The sequence below is a fragment of the Aquila chrysaetos genome, chromosome 9, assembly GCF_900496995.4.
Source record: "Aquila chrysaetos chrysaetos chromosome 9, bAquChr1.4, whole genome shotgun sequence".
In the NCBI taxonomy this organism is placed as follows: domain Eukaryota; kingdom Metazoa; phylum Chordata; class Aves; order Accipitriformes; family Accipitridae; genus Aquila; species Aquila chrysaetos.
The window spans coordinates 3631888-3646674 of NC_044012.1; the positions used below are offsets into that span (position 1 = coordinate 3631888).

At 40.9% G+C, this 14787-nt stretch overlaps 2 long non-coding RNA genes across 3 annotated transcripts in view; both read right to left on the minus strand.

The window, feature by feature from the left end:
- LOC115346233 overlaps positions 1–14787 on the minus strand; it is a 42927-nt gene that overhangs the window by 14756 nt on the left and 13384 nt on the right. Inside the window, exons 3-4 of one of the 2 annotated variants that reach the window (XR_005933232.1) lie at positions 4574–4658; positions 1508–1664 (exon numbers count right to left, since the gene is read on the minus strand). The exons of the other annotated variant lie outside the window; for it this stretch is intronic. This is a non-coding gene — a long non-coding RNA (uncharacterized LOC115346233). The remainder of the gene's footprint in view (positions 1–1507; positions 1665–4573; positions 4659–14787) is intronic. 2 annotated transcript variants of the gene reach the window in all.
- LOC115346235 lies at positions 12422–14721 on the minus strand. The gene is made up of 2 exons (XR_003925064.1): positions 14576–14721; positions 12422–13517 (listed from the first exon to the last, which is right to left on the minus strand). It is a non-coding gene; the product is annotated as an uncharacterized LOC115346235 (long non-coding RNA).

Below are 14787 nucleotides of genomic sequence, written 5' to 3' on the forward strand. Positions count from 1 at the left end.
TTCTTTCAAGAAATGCAAACTACTTGATTTACTAATCCTTTATAAATGGTTATTTATAACTGATAACATATGTAATGATTCTACCAGAAGATAAAGTTCCTATATTTCAGACAAAGGAGTATCTAGATGGCAGTATTCTGATTAGTTTTACATCTTTTCTAATTCAGCTAATTTAAAGATAGACTTGAGGGACTTAGTTGAACAGTAATAAAACTTGTCAGGAATGGGATCTGTTATAACTTTTACAATTCAAAAGCTGTCTCTCTGTCTCTCTTTTACTCCCCACCCACCCCTTTTTTTTTAAAGACTTAAAAACCATTTTGATTGCAAATATATGAGTGAATTCAGAGCAAATGAAAGTAAAGAGACTGTTAACACTGGCCTCGGTACAGCCAGGCTTTGTGCAAACTTCCCCTCCCTGCCAACGCACCTCAAGTCTAGCTTGCAGTAACCCTTGTTATTCTAGTCCCGGATTTATCTAACGAAGGGCTGCCAACGGTACCAAATCATGTGGTCGATTTTTGTAATGAGGAGTAATGAGACCACCATACTTATTTTCCCTCCCAACCAGAGCCCAAACTGGAACCGACATCCCCAGAGGTTCAAACCTGGTCTATTAATCCCCTGCGAAAGTCTTCCTGCCTCCCCGCTATGCCATCTGAAGTCATACCCACGAATCCAGGCTGGTTTTGTTGTGCTAGGCAGCGGTGTGTTTACATGACTATCCATCTATTACAGGATATTATTTTTCCAGTGGAGAATATTTCAAATATTTCCAATGAAGATTTTTTTTCCTGCTTTTTTATTGGTATTATTAAAAATAAAAAAGGAAAGAAATAAAACCATACCACAAGAATCTATGGTAAAGTAAGAAAAGCAGGGAAAATTGAGAATTTAAAGATGAAGCTGATGCTGATACTTGCTCCACTACATGATGGCCCTGGTTGATGCACAGATCCTAGCCAGAAATACATGCAACATTTTCTAAAGTTCCTTGCATGTGCCTTAAATTCACACTCTTATACATGCATATGTCATATGAAGACAAAGCAAGAGAATCTTCTAAATAAATAAATAATTAAAATCACTGTAATTAACGTCGGTGTACAGTCCTCCTTTGTGAAAGTATTTCATAAACACTAAGGGCCAGATTCATCGGTGTAACACCAGGAAATCAATGGCATAAAGAACGAATTCAGTTGTAGAAATCTTCTAGAGTCACTGCTTTCTTGTACCTGGTCTGTGCGTGTTCTTTATGGACAATCCAAGATCTGCCACTAGCTCTGATTTAAGTTTTTAAAAGCCTTCGATAAAAGGAAGAAGTAAAATCACAATTATCTAAATGATAGCCCCCGCCGTTTATGGGCTACCAAAGCCCTTGTGAAAGAAAAGCGATGGCTGCAGAAAGGTCATTACCAGGAAGCACACGAATGCCATCAATCCTCCTCTATCAGCCCTTCCCGGCTGATAAGACTCTCTTTAGACCCTTAAGTCAAGTTCCTCTTACCCTGATATCTTCAAGTGGTCACTGACATGCTTCTGTTCTTCACGTCTGTCTGTAAGGTTGCGTTTCTCCCCCGTTTTTTTTCTTTTACTTTAGTAGCTCTGGAGCCAGGAGAGCGTGGCCTCATCGGCTCTGCTCTTCTCCATTAGGAGTGAATCTTCTCCCAACAAAGACCAACGGCAACTTTTTAATATGAGTGTGCAACCCCTATATTTGTATTTAAATGTTCATTCTACATTTATCAATGTTTAAGCGTCTGGTTTTTGGCACATATAGGAATACAAAATTATCTCCTGACCACCTTTCTCCATGAATAGCACCATTAAGTGTGTTTTAACTCTATTCACACCTAAAACCTCACAGATACAAATGTGTGTTTGGGCACTAGGGCAAATGGTACCCAAGACTGCAACAGTTAATTTGAGATTTTTCCTCTTACTTATTTCTCCAGCTATTTATGGGATCAAGCAACTTGGGATAAAAATTTTAAAAATAGGGATCCTGCAGTAGTTCATTCCACCTACTCTTTATCATTCTGCTGAGCTATATGAAAAGCTGTTATACTAATGAATAACTGTATTTGGATTCTTTATAGCTCCCCATTACAGCAATATCTGAATACCTCATTGCTTCTACACATGTATTTGCCTAACGAGAGACATGCAATGACTCTATTTCACAGGTGGAGAACTGGGACACTAGAAGCTAGGAGAAAGGTAATTCAGCTCAAATATATACTTGTAACTGAATTACCAACATACAGCACAAATACTACTGCTTGTGAAACCACAACCCGAATACCTTGTTTGGTCGCTCCAAAAAACCCCCACCAAATAATTGCATAGTCAGAAAGCATGCTTCTCTCAGTACCATGTTTTAACTGCGGATTTCTCCTCCCTCTTATCCAATATGCCATTTTTAAGAGCTATTCCACATGGTTCAGACATTGGTACACAGGGAGGGACAAGTGGTATGAAAAAAGGCACAGAAAGTTGTTCAGGAAGTGACCTATCTTCAAAATTAATTTTGATTCTCTGTTTTCATTTTCTCTTTATATTTAAAAATAGCACTGAAAGGAGAAAGCAAAGTTCTGAGCACTTTCATGTAATAAAGGAACAATGCAGGTTTGGCTTACATGGGGAAAAGTTACATTTAGAGCAGTGAAATATTCATCAGAGACTGCATTTCTCGGAGCTGCTTAAATAGCTCAGAAAACCCATCTGATTAGGCACTTTGCAAATAAAAAAAAATCTCGTTTGTTAAAATAGTCTTTAAATGTCAAATTAAAGATTTATGACTCATAATTGAACACAAATAAATAGCTGGCTGCATACTTGGAACAAATTCTTCTTTATTGTGCAATTAATATTGCTGAGATTGCTATTTAAAATATGAATGAATTTGTCTTTCTGGTTTGCACATTACTGGTAGCGATGGTGAGGGCAGCACTGAAAACATTTGCTGGGATGTAATTTTAGCAGAGGGCAAAACCTGGGATGCGAGAGGCTGGTTGAATACCCTGCACCCCTGGAACCAGTCTTACAGCACTGAAAGCGCTCGATTCTGCCAGCAGACTTGACCATCGGTCCAATTTCATCCTGTTTATTCAGCTAGCAAATATGTAGTTAAGGTGGGACTGACTGTGATCTAATTCTTCTGAGAGAGACTTGCAAAATTATTGCCAAAAGAAGCAACGAGAGGCATTATTATCATTAAGAGCTGGTAAGTCCTTTGTTGGTCGTGCAAAGATCATCTTCTTGAGTGAACATACAAACCAGGGGGATGCTTCCCCCAATGTCCCATTTTAACAACACTCAGGCACATATCTGAACCTCAAAGACATGTTTAACCATTTGCTTGCAGTTGAACATGTGCTTAAGTGATTTTCTGCATGAAGATAACTTGCTGAATTGGAGGTCAAAAAAAAGTCAGACTGCACTTCCACTGTGTTTCTGGAGAAATGATGCAGGAAATTAATTGATAACTATTTTGTAAACTGCAGTCAAGGATTGCAGCTGATGTAAATCAGCATTGCTCCATTGGTTTTGAGGATGGAGAAGTTGGCTCAGTGTTTCAACTAGTTTATCCACCAGGGATAATTAAGAACAAAATGGCAAAACTGTAGGATCTCTCGTGTGTGAACACACAGTTGCTTTAGATTATGCCATGTTACCATAGGGACTTTTATGTTGTAACACACTGCATAATAAGGTTTAGAACAAATATAGTCTTTCACATTTTCATTGTATTATCCATATAGAAATTCATCTCAACCAGATGTAATTTAGAAAGCGGAGGAGAGTTTCATGGTTGTTGGTTACATCATCCAAATCCACTTGAGAAACAGTTTGTGAACGTCAGAGTTTGGCACAGATTTGGAAAATTTCATATCCCTTTGGTGGAGGAAGCTGACTAGAAATATTCAGAAATATATCAGATTTTCAAAGATGTTGAACCTCTACAGCTCTTCACATTTCCATAGCAGTGTTCCAGGGTTTGACACAGCTGAGAATCTGTTCGTTATCATCTATACGTTTCTTTTATGAGTCCCTTAGAAAAAATTAGTCTCTGCAAAATGCATCTTCCAGAGAAGAAAATACGGCCAGCTTTGCCTGTGCCCTTTAGGAGTACACACAACTTAAATCCGTGCTCGTGCCAGCCTATATGTACTGGCACCCCCAAACCACTGCCTGACTTCACAGCCCGTACCAGGCTGAAACTTGCAGGTCTTTCTACTTCTTGTTTATTTAGCTATGTTTTAAGCATGTCGTTTTATAAGAAAAATTAAGGATTTGTGCTGTGAGCTTAATTTCTTGCCCTGTGGATTTGCATATTATTTCTACAGCATGTACGTCCACTCCAGTTTTCCCTTTAAGGAGGACATTAATGCAAATTTCTGCCTCTAACTATTTTTATGAAACATGTAGGAAGTTAATATTTTGGGAGACTCTGGCTCATTGATCAAATTTGACAGATGGATACACAGATACAACACAGACACAAGGATTGCATAAGCCTTAAATCCCCGAGGAGACCAGCTAAAAAACACTTTGGGAGGAGCAGCCTCACTTATTTACACAACAAGCGGTTGCAGAATTGCAGGTGGGATTTCAGATGGACTGTGTAGCTTTGGCTTCAGCCAGGAGTGGATTGTCTGTACAAATGAAAAACAAAATAGACGTTAAAAATGTGTGAAATGGGAAAATCAGATCTTCCAGTAATTTACAATTAGGCCAGAAAAGATGATTGCACCCGTCTAACCTGCCTGCTCAGTATGCTACGTGCTCTAATTTGTCTGGGTCATATGTTTTGACAAAAACACCCAATCATATTTACCAATGTCCACTGATAACTTTGCCTTTTTCTGTTTCTTTTTTTTTTCTTTTTCATCATAAGCAATTCTTTCTTTTCTATTATGACTTGATTATAAATATGGCATTTTGGCGATAGGTGACAGAACCACTCTGGGCCAGATGTGCTGGCTGCCTATGAAGGGCTTGGCCATAGGATGTTAGTGGTTTAAAGTAACAGGAAACCTGAGGAATATCATAAATCAGGCTTTTCTGACTAGGTTTTTTGTACAGAGTATAACAAAATGTATTGAATAACTTAAGTATGTGTGAGCCTCCTGCCTACCAAATTACCGGGGTCTGCCAGTGGAAAACACACTAATTTGATGTTGGCCTCAAACAGAAAATTGTTAAACGAAAATTAGGTTTCAGCATTTTAACAAAAAATCAACTTGGAGTTCAGTGTTAACAGGAGCCTAAGGATTTAACTAACTGTAATGAAAATAAAGAGAGACAAAATTCTTGACTTTCTAAGCCCCAGTCCTGAGAAAAGTTTTCTACTTCTGGATCCCAACACAGCATGAGGGACAAAGCATGTACCAAAGGGTGGGTTTTCTTTCTTTTCTCTCTACTGCCATGGATTTCATAAGGTCATAGGTTGACATTTTGTACTTTTCCACACTTCTATTGACTTTTATTAACAATAAACAGAAAGTACTGGGCCAAAGTCATCGAATCCATGATAGAGTGTTTTAAAATATTAAGCCTCCTGCATGCAAGGACATCAGAAGGGGCTGAGCAAAGAGGTCCTCTCACCTGGTGTCCTGGCTCTGCCCCAGCCAGTGCAGGGCACTTAAGGAGGGGTATCAGAACCACATCTGAGCTATTCTCCATCGGGGAGCTGTTTCCAACCCTGACTGATGTAAGCAACTACATTTCAGTGAGATAAACCTGCCTACGGCAGTGCAGCTCCTGGCCTGACCAGCTAAAATAAGTTCTTGCAAATTGGTTCATCCAAGGCCTTAATTAAAAGATGATCTATTCTTACCATCCAATTAAAAGTGTTAAAAGGTTGCCTAATTCTCTCCCAGCTCTTCTCTACTCTAGTTAAATAATGGAAGTACAAGAAGCCAAATGCCTTTTTTTCATCTCATAACCATTCTTTTTTGGGGAAGAAGTAATTCTAAACCTCCTTCAGTCTCCTCCTTTTGACCATTTTGTGGAGACAGTCATGACATGCTGATGTATTCTTGTTCCCTGAAGTATGGGTCCCACATCAGTGCCTTAGCATCTACACCTTCTCAGATGCCCATGTTTTCCCTTTCAGAAACCACTGCAAAGTCACTTTTAAACTTATTAAGTTAATAGACTTACAGTGGATTGGCCCAAATTTTACCATTTCCTCCATACTGTAGATGGGTTTTGGTCAAGCTGAGGTGATCTCTTTCCTGCCCTTCCTCTCCCTTTCTCCATGGTATCGCTACATGATATACATAGACATGGACCTCCTCCTATACCGACTTCTTAGGGCTGTGAGAGCAGTTAATACATTAAATGTTAGAGAGAGCTCCGACTTGAAATGCATCTGCAAACCTTAGTCCCGGGCCATATTTCTTATACTTTTTTTTTAATATATATTTTGGTTTCTGGCAGAGATACAGGGAGCGAGTGTGGCGTGCAGTGTGCAGCGTTTCCCAGACTGTGTAGCTTGGCACCAGAAAATAATTTCTTCGGAGTTCAAAACCTGTCAGGATGCTCTCTCGAAACCGCTCCACTTTTAAGACGTGTAACACTAAAATGTCACTTTTGGAGCCCAAACCGGAGTGCCTTCAGCTTTCTGATTGGCAGAAAACTGACGGTTAAGCTCCAGGGAATTTCTACTACAGCTGTAAACTTTCAAAAATACTTTGCTGCTGCAAAAACTATAGAGTGTGGTTTAAATGAACAATATGCCCTCTTCATACCTCATCACCTGAAAGAACACGCTTTCAACTTCAGCATGAACAACCCATGGGTTTTTTTTTTTTGCCCACACGAAACAGGTTAAGCAGTTTTCAGCTCGGTTTCTACCTGTCACACAAAAAGGACTATATTCCAGACATCTCTGGGAGGAGGAAGAGATGATACAGATGCTTGTGCAGATGTTTGGATCCTGTTCTCTTAATGTGCTATGCAGGACAAATTTAACCTCCTTATATGCCTCGCAGAAGACTAGATCACGGCCCTATTCCATCCCTGGGATCTTGGAGAAAGCCAAGTCTCTAGCTAATATGTTTATGTGACATTCTGAGCTTGGCTCTCCTCCGCCCTTGTGGGCCAAATCCTAATATGACCCAGTGCTCTCTCACATCAACTGGAGTTTTGCCTGAATAAAGTATAAGTTAAAACTGAGGAATGCCTCCAGGTTTGAGGCCAGCGATTCCATTTCACAAAAACTCATTGTATTATAAAAAGATACATCGGCTTCAGCCCACTGCAGGGTTGTTGTTTTTTGGGGTTTTGGGGGCTTGGGTTTTTTTTTTTTTTTTGGTGATGATTTTTTAAAATCTGAAATAGGAGAAGGCAGGTCTTCTCCTCCCACTCCTGGGACTACACCCTTCCCTGAACAAACCTACGCTCAGCGGGACCTGAATCCCTCCCGAACCAGTTATGTCTCCAGGGGCCAGTTCTGGTTGGCACCCTGCCCTGTTGCAGTCAATAGAAAAATGTCTCCTGAGGTTGCCAGGGGCTGGGTCACGTCCTATTTACTTATAAACAAACCCCAGCTTTTATTCCAGTATTATCTTAATGTTTACTCCTATATTCTCTCCCTCCACTTCATTCAAACCCAAGAAATGACTAATGGTTTTATAGGAACAATCCTGACAAGCAACGTAGGAGGAGCTAAACAGCCTTGGAGAAGGAGATGACAGCTCTCCAGCTGAAGAAAGGCTACTGGAAAATACACAGGCTCGGGGAAAAGCCTCGAGCACTGATTCCCACTGAGGGTTGCAAGCCTTGGGTTTACCTGTTGCCTCCACGGTGTCCACACTTGTACAGCCAGTTCTGGCCATATATCTCATGGTTCCCAATGGTGAGGCTCTCTGGACAGCTGGGGCTGCTGTGGGACATCTGGGCTGTCCTTTGCAGGGAACTGTGAGGAAATTTGTGGGAGGACCCTCTGCCCCTTGCATGATACAGCAATCCCAGTCCAAATTAGTGGAGACCCCAAGCTTGAACCCACCGGCTGGATGAGCTGCTTTTGGTTGTAAGGGGTAAAAACTTGAGATGGCATCACCTCTTTGGATGGACCGTGGGTCTGTAGGCGAGGAAATGTTGTGTGCATGGAGATATCCCTGACACGTTGGGTATAGTCTGGCTATATGGCCTCGGTGTGGAAAGATGTGCCCCCTTGCATGGGGGTCAGCTTCCCCCGAGGCTGGATGGGGCACAGCTTTGTTGCTTTCTGAGCTCTCTCGCCAGCAATACTTGAAAAATTATGAGCCCGATGAAGACAAGGAACCAGCCAAATTAATCTTTGATATCAATCTCTCATACATATAATTTGGAGGTGCCGTTGAGTCTCTAATCACAGCGCTTCAGTGCTTTAATTGTGCCTTCTGCTTTTGAAACACATTACAGCCAAATGACTGAGTAATCATCACAATCCCATGAATGAGCCGGATAAGTAAGATTGTGCATGGAGAAACCGAGAGAGAAAGAGAGACCACACAGCAAGTAGTGTGAGCCATGGGATTAGAAATTGGGATTTCTTTTTCTCCATGCACAATCCACGAGGCCATGCTACCCTGTATGATCTCATGAAAGAAGTATATTTTCCATCTGCAAGGAACTCTTAACAGTATCAGCTAAGTGCAAATTAGCATGATCATTAGCCACTCTTTGAATGAGACGGCTGCCAGGAAGCCTGTGTGTATGTTTGAGGAAGAATTCCTAATGTCTGTGTGTCTGGAGGAGTATAAATTCTTCTATTCCCCTCCAGTAGCCTAATTAGATTTTACTCTGTTTATTAGGAGAGTTCAGTTGCTAGCTTAACATGAAATAAAATCTGCATGATTAAGAAGTCACAAGCAGTAAAGCTTACAGTATGTTGTTAGAAATTTTCCTTTCATATCAGCAACAGTGAAATCCTCCAGTGTTAAATAAAGGGAAAGCAGGAGTGTGTTTAGATCCAGCAGCCAGAATCAAAACAGTGTCAGGGATGGAGAGAGGGTGGGAAGGGGGGATCATGCCATTTAAATGGTACCTGAAATGAGAGAATTACTGGAAAAGTTGCATTTTTAACCACATAGAAGACTGGAAGAAACATCGTTCTTCATGGATCTTCACTGTAAAACAAGGATAAGAAAGATGCTCTTCCATTTTAAAAGATATTCTTCAGCTCTCCTCACCTCCTTCTGTAGACATAGCAGTATATTGATGCCTGATGGCTCAGGCTTCAATATCAAGAGCCAAGGGTCATAAGAAGATGGAGTAATATCTCAATCCAAGTCTATTTGAACATCTTCAATAGATGTCCAGATCTAAGCCCTTCAGTGGTTGGTGGCCCTAGTGATGTAAAATAACCTCCAGGAATAGCTATATCCATTAGACATTAATTTTTCTAAAGTGACGCCTGGTCTTGTCTTTGGAATAAAAATCCATTGGAGGCAATGAAATGTTTGGGGTTAGGATCAGATCCTTGCATGAAAAATGCAGAAGTCTATGATGAGCAGCTAACAACCACCGAGATTTCTGCAGTTCAGAGTTTGTCTCCCAGTTTCCAGATCTGTGGTGGCACTGAAATCCAGGCATGCATCCCTCAAAACCTCCATGTAACATTTTAGGTACAGAAGGCTGAGGAACCAGAAAAAAAGACAGATACTCTGTTTCCACTGACTTTGTTGGGAACAGCTGGCCGTGTGTCACACACAGAGTCATTAGCAACCTGCAATAAGGAATTTTCCAAACGGTCTTTGAGTTGATGACCCCAAAATCCAACTCAAAAAATGCCTTCACATTCACTTATCGGTGGAAAGAAAAATACAGAGCGTTTTTTCTTTCCCCTAATAATCTGAGAAAGGGGCCTTTAATTGCAAGGTAGGTTATTCTTCTAGAGGACCTCCATGACAAGAAGCAGCTGTGTCTAGCGCAGGTTTGCACCGATGCTGGGCTGCACCCACAAGCTCTGAGTCCAGGCTATGCCGCTGGTCGTCGTAACCTGACCTATAGCCACAGACATGATGGAGTCCTACTTCTCGTGGATCGTTTAGAAAGACACTAAGGCTTAGAGTCAGGGTGCAAATCTGAGGACAAGGTAGGGAGCCTGGTGTAGAAGGTAAGTTCTGGAGCCTGAGCAAGAAAAGAGCAAGCTCAGAGAAGGTTAGGAGTCAAGGGAAGGAGACTCGAAACCTAAAGCTTTCCCAAAAAAGCAAAGGGATTTGTGTAACCCAAGGGACTAAAAGTACATTTTGGCCCACGGTCTGGTTTTCCTCAGCACGTGCCCAGCCACAAGAGTCCATGTGGTTCTTCTGTTTTCCCAAGTCTTTTGAAATATAGATGCAAGAGTCTCGAATCCCCGCACTTCCCTGCATTCCTCAAGAAATTGGCCCACCAAGTAGTTGTAATTCAGGATACCACCATACACCCACGTGTAAGATTCCTTAACAACTATGCACATTTTTAGGCTCAAATATTTTAGAATTGTTTTCACTGTGCCTGAGCTGTAATTGGCTCAGCTTCCCAAGTGTTGGATCATCTAACTAGAGTGATTTTTGACTCAGAGCCCAGGCACCATATCAAAACATTTATCAATTAATCATAAAAAGTAACTAACATTGTTGTCCACCCAAGAAAAACTGTCACTTACAGACTCATGTATGTTATTCCTTATGAAAGAGCTGCTATATAGAAGTTGATTTCCTGCACAGACCAGGTGGAAAATCTGCTAAAGGCAGAGGTCAAATCTAGTTTAATTTTATACCCTTTGTTAAGAATGTTCTCTCTCTCTCTCAAAAAAAAACCCTAAGAAAAAAAAAAAAAACCACCCTTGTGTTCCTTTCCAAGTTTTCTAAAGTTAATTCATGTGGAAGAAAAAAAGATTAGGATAAAATTTCAAATATTAAATTCAAATGCAGGATTAATGAGTTTTATTTCAAAGCCCCAGAGGTTGTCTGGAATTTAGGACATTTTTTTAGTAGCAGACACGAGACATAGCCAGATGCAGTCGTGTTTTGGACCAGCTCAGCACAAATTTAGCACCTTGAAGAAGAAGTTTTATGTCTGTTTTGTAAAGCAAACATTTCAACTTTTCCAAAATCCGTTGTCCAGAAGATATTACTGTTGCACTGGATGAAAGAATGGATTTAAAATAATGCTGACTTGTTGCTCTAGCACATAGTAATTTCCACCCCCATCACCATCACTGTAGGTGATGTAGGTCCTCTGCCCCATGCAATACATGGAATTTTTTTTTTTTTTTTTTAATGGCACGAAGCAACCCAGGTAAAAAAAATGAGTTAAACCTTTCTCTGACGCCAAATTCAAGACAGTCCTTGCAACGCTTTGCAGGAAAGAGCTTTTTGCAACTTGGTTTCTTAAAGACCAGCAGGGAACAGCTTGGCAGAGGTACAAACACAATTCTTCTCACGCCCTTGCAGATAGCATGGCAAACCCATGGATGATGAGCAACTTCACTTCACACCCGGTCCCTGAGGCAAAGGAGTTGTAGGCCAAACCCGTCCCTTCATTAAAAGATTTTTTTATCATCACAAAAATTAACAGCATTCAACTTTCTTCCCAAACAGGATTGCTCCCAAGAAGCACCAAATAACAGTAGTGTTTCAGGTCAGTGTTTCATTGCTAGTTTGTTCAACTGAGACAGAAATTCTTGTTTTCAGTCAAGACTGCACTTTACTGATGACTCAGGAGAGGCCAGTAATACCTGCAAAGCATAGCCTGCAGATCCAGAGCAGGTTATCTGGACCACAATGTCTTTTGGACAGCCAAAAGTGTTTCGCATTGGCCTGACTGTGGTCTGCCTGAAATCAAAGACTAAAATCCCTGTTGAGTTCAATGGAAGAAGAAGGTGGCCAACATCGAGTTTAATGCTTTATACATCAGCACTGAAAACTTGATGGGAAAGGACCAAAACCTTGCAGTGAACACCTTCAAACATTGGAATCTTGTCTTGAAAGATTCCAATTATAGCAAGAAGAAAACACTGGCGTTTCAGTTTCAGATTCTGGCTTTTCTTCAAATTGACATACCACAGTCTGTAAATAGAACCAAAACTGAAAAATCATTCTGTTTAAATACCTTCATTGCCTTAGAAGTCCGCCTCACCTACGGAGAATCAATGTAATTAGCTGTAACACGAACAGGTAATTAGGACCTGGTGACAGGCAAGCTTCAGATGAACTATTCCATTTAGAAAAGCACTCACAAATGTTTTTTTCTGATTTCTTTTTGAGCTGGAAATCCTACAAGAACACGTTTTCTTTTCTCCCTGCCCCCTCCCCCTCCCCAGTACAGAACAAAAATAGTCCATGGAAATAGCCTTGTCTTACAGTATTTCTGTTTATGTTTCCCATCAAAATCAGTAAATGTCATGGCACACAAAAATATTATGCAAAGTAACAAAGGTACGTAAAAAAGTCTTTAAAAAGTTTTATTTGAGTTGCAACTAAATTTTCTGGTCAACCACAATTTTACCCCATCCAATTGCTCAGAATCACATCCCATCTCTAACCCTTTTTAACAGTGATGGAAGTTTGGATTTGAAGCTTCATTTTCAAATGGATTTCTTTCATCTATTTGATTCTGGACAGGATGGGAGAAGATGGGCATAATTGTCAGGCATCTTAGGTTATAACTGCCTTGAGCTATTCTGAATGCAATGCTGAACCATCACCAAGGGAAGGGAAAAGCTGTGCAAGGCAATGGCAGCTCCACTAAGAGCAAGCAGATTTCACTTACATGAGGCTAATGCCTCTTTTGGTCTTTCTCATCTCTGAACTCAACTCCTGACATTTTCTCAGCATTTTAAGCTGAAAAATATCTTAAAAGTCCAAAATTTCCCCCAAATTTGGTGAAGACCTGATGTCATGCCTAGTTTAACAAAGCCATGCTATGTGGTATCAGTGGCACAAGTCTATGTTTGACTTTGGATATACTAAGAAACGTTTTATTCCCAGACAGTGCTTTGCACATATACTATCAGTATCAATATCGTACAGTTTGACCCAAACCACTCGTGTCCAAAAGTCGCCCCCAAATCAGTTGCATCACTATGACTTATTGCCCGAGGACAGCTAAACTGGAGACTCAGCCAAGGGAAATGCTATCCAAAGGAAAACAGCAATAGCTGAAACGTATCCAGTGCACCAACAGGATGAGAACCTTACACAACATCTTCCTTTTTTGAGAACATATACTCTTAACACCATAAAAATATTGGGCTGTGCTCACACCTGGACTGTGTGAGTACCTCATAAGGCTGCTTAGCTGAACAGATTTGAAGATTTTTCCATTCTTGGCCTGGACTTCAGTGTGAAATATTCCCACAGTCAGATGCTCATTTACACAGCGAGCAAAGAGTGAAGCATCCCAGTGACCAGAAAATAGACACGAATGAGCCAAACCTAGGACTGGGTGGAAGCCTGCTCGGTGACCAGTTGCTCCACACCTGGCTCGGAGCTTGGGGATTTCGTACATGGTGTCGTGAGGTTTTATGGGCTCTCCATCTATCATTGCATTGAGGGAAAAAAAAAAGAAAAAAAACAGCAAAATAATAAAATGAAGATTTTTATGGGCCTAGGAGGAGCTAACCTGGAAATATCATTGGCACAAATAGAGCTGTTCAGCAGACAATAGCGCTCTGATATTGCCACAAGTTTGTTTACCCAAACGTGGCCATCCTTGTTGTGAATTCCGCACCCTCCTGGTCCCCAGCCTGGTGGGTGTCCTCACCGCCCTCTGGCTTGTGGAACACAAGCACCGCTGTGATTGCCATGCTGACAGCTTTATTGCCTCCCTGACCTTGCTATTTTTAAAGAAACAGGTTATCTCGGTGATGTAAACAGGTCTTTCTCATGCAGTTATGTTATCCCATTGCAGGGAGCTGGAGCCTTTGGTCCTCACTTGTACTGTCAAGTCAGCTGTTTCGGGTGCCCAGGAGGTTATGGCACTGGTTTTACAGAAAGCTGCCTAGACTGACAAAGTGATTTCATTTTCCCAAATCACTTGGGAAGTACAGCTTTAGATTTCTTCTTCAAACCTAGTTTACCCAAATTGCTAGAAAGAGTTAAAACTACCCAGATTCTGACAGCCAAAGCTTAAAAGAACAGCAGTGCATCCCAGCTGGGGGATGAGCAGAGGCGCTGATGTGAGATGCTGGATTGAGCAGGGATCAGTTAAATGTGTACTCTTGTTAGAAGTGCGAAAGTGCAAGTACGAGTTTTAGTGCATGAATGATTCTCCAGGTTAAGTGCAATAAGTAGGTAAATGACAAAAATGGCATTGTAAAAAATGGCATTGCCCTCCCGCTTCGAAGGTGCTCGTTGCAAAACAAGAGGAGACAGAATGGCTAGATGCTTAGCTAGGGAAAATAAAATATTTCAACTGGCTGAGTGATGCAGATTTACTAAAGACTTGATGTCTAGATTATCTTTTCTGGGGCAGAGATGGACACGGTTTCAGAAAATGTTAAAAGTTTGGGTAAATTAGAAAAGCACTTAATGATTTAGTAACTATTTGTCCAACATTCTATGTATGTATATAAACTATTTACTGAGAAGGATACAAATAAAATGGAAAATGTCACAGTGTCTCTCCAATGCTAAAATTCCTGCCTCCAGTCCTAACTCCGTAAGCAAAGAAGCGCCCATGGCAAAGGTTAGACCAGCTCCATCAGGAGGCCTTTCTTCGGCTCCCATGAAAACAGAACATCTGTTTCAGTCTAAGCTGGGATGAGGAAATTAAAGGGAAAAACCCCCAAATTCTCCTTGAACTAAT